Source organism: Gossypium arboreum, chromosome 10 (genome assembly GCF_025698485.1).
Source record: "Gossypium arboreum isolate Shixiya-1 chromosome 10, ASM2569848v2, whole genome shotgun sequence".
NCBI classification, from domain to species: domain Eukaryota; kingdom Viridiplantae; phylum Streptophyta; class Magnoliopsida; order Malvales; family Malvaceae; genus Gossypium; species Gossypium arboreum.
The window spans coordinates 68,455,482-68,457,969 of NC_069079.1; positions in this window are offsets into that span (position 1 = coordinate 68,455,482).

Below are 2,488 nucleotides of genomic sequence, written 5' to 3' on the forward strand. Positions count from 1 at the left end.
GGAGAAGTCTTGGGTTCAAACACGGACTCTAGTAAAAATTTAAGGTAAATCAAACCACAGGTGTAGTAGGTAGGCCTTAAGAATATTGTTGGAGAAATTGCATCACAAAAGAGCTGTAGTAAAGTGGCAAGGGTGACGCCACTAGGCTCCTAGAAAAGTGGCGTGTGGAGCTTTGGGAAGGCAAGGGATCGATTCCTGTGTTGGCAAATAGAGGCATTTATTTTTAAGTGCGGGAGGGGTAAGTGTTGGAGTTCGTGGATTCGCTAGAGAAGAGTTGGATCGGTTTAAATGCTTGGATTAAGGAGGGATAAGGGAGAGATTTAAGGGATATGGATGAGGCTAGGAGTTGGCGAATTATGGGAATTGAAGAGGAAAAATCGGCAGGGGTATTAGGTTGGTATTTCGCACTTAGGGTATTGAGTGGTGCCGTTTTTCTTGCTTGAACACCTTAGGGTTGTTTTTCCTCTCTTTTCCTCTCTAGCCAAACTACCACCTCCCCTATTCTTCTTCTTCTATTTTTCTTCTTCTATTTTTCTTCTTCAAAACTATTCATCATACCTGCTATTCATCAATACTTTTGTCGAATCCATAAAAGCCGAAATCCTGTGATCACTGCTTGTGCCGATTTCTTCAAAGCCAGGTTCTCCTATGTTCTTTTGCTTTTATTAATTTACAAATTATCTTTTCTTAATCCTGGATTCCTGACCGTAATTCTACTTCAAGGTTGTAGCCCCGCATTATCATCTCCTTCATCACACAAAAGCCGAAAAACCATAGAATTGGGGGCTTATAGCCGAAACTTCAGAACTCCGGGAGTCAAGTTTTTACCATCGTTTGAAAGATAAATCTGCACCAGATTGCGTGGAGATCAAAAATGAGTAAGGGGTAAGTGTTCATCATCTCAGATCTGATTATATTTTACAAAGTTAGGAAAAGCCGAAGTCCCTAAAATATAGAGAGGCTGTCGAATTAGGCATGTGGCTCTAAAGGTTTTTAACTGACATTTTCTGTCACTGATTAGTGTCTTCTTAAGTGTTGGATTGAAAGCGTGAATTATTAGAGCAATCGGATTCGGAGCTAGCTATCGATTTTGGCAAAAGGTAAGATTTCAAAGGCTTGTAGGGACATGGTTCGATCATGGGTGAGTTAAGTTTTGGAGTTTAGTGATTATGGTTTGTAAATAAGCACTGTGCTAATCAATTGTAGGATATCGGAAGAGATCTCAGTAGCAGTCGTCGCAAATCAGGTGTGTACCGAACACCCTTCTTTAGTTCAATTCGACAAAAGCCGAAATGCCGAAATTCTGGCATTTCATGGTCATGTGGGTATGCGAATGCTCTCAAGTCATAGAATAATTGTTAGATCCGCACCGCAAGGTGGTAAGCACGTTCGCGTGACATTTTAGCGTATTTCGAAAAAGGGCTCGATGGGCCAAAATCGGGCCCAATGGGCTTACGAACCAATATGGGTAAGAGATGGGCAAATTCGCCGTTAGGTAGATGGTGGAATCAAATTGCATAAAATTGATAAAATTACTGAATTAGCTTGTGCGAGAGCGTAGATCACGAAATTACCCTAAAGAGCAAAATTACCGATATACCCTAGGGTTTTAAATTGGTGAATCTTTGGATTGATTACTCTTGTATTTTGCATGATATGCATTTATCAATATCTGTTGCATGGGATTGGGGTATTAATGGAGGAAGTATGAAAGTGGTTCATCCACGATCGGAGGCTTTGCCTCAATCGATCGAATTTGAGTGCGTTCTCGCAACTGTGGTGTGTGAAATTTGGGTGGGTTGAGATATTCCCACATGGTGTGTAGGGTTGGTGCAGGCGGTGTAGCGGTTGGTGGGTTGAGTAGTCTCCTCGGATGGGCTTGCATTCATTATTCTTGTTGTTACTCATGCTATCGAATCGGGCCTATGGGCCACATTGTTATGTAAAAAGGGCTAAGGCCTTGCTATCAGATTCGAAAAGGGCTTGACCTCTGTATCTTTATCTGAATAGGGCTTAGGCCCAATGGGCTCGAGCTGAATTGAGCTTTGGATGGGTTTCAGATATACTGAGTTTTCCCAAACTCACCCCTTCCTCTTCCATCCTTGCGGTGAGCCCTAGAATTGGTGGACTTGGAGTCAAGGGATTCAGAGTGGCCATGAAGATTGATTGCCGATTTTAAATAAGTTTAATATTTATTTTGGATTATTTTTATTATGCTTAAAGTTGTAATAAGGTCGCTTTTTAATTACTTATATTTTGGGGATTATTAAACTGGCTAGCACTAGGGTTCGCTTTTATAAAATCTACTTGTTTTTAAAAGATCACGATGACGCCGCAAAGTTTCCATAAAGTAAATGTTTTCCCAAGAAAAATAAATATTTTAAGCAAACGATTTGCAACCTTAATCATTTTCTTAAGCTGGTCATAATCAAACGGTTTTCTCAAAATTATACGAGATGTTAGAGTGTGGCAATGGCGGTGTGCATGT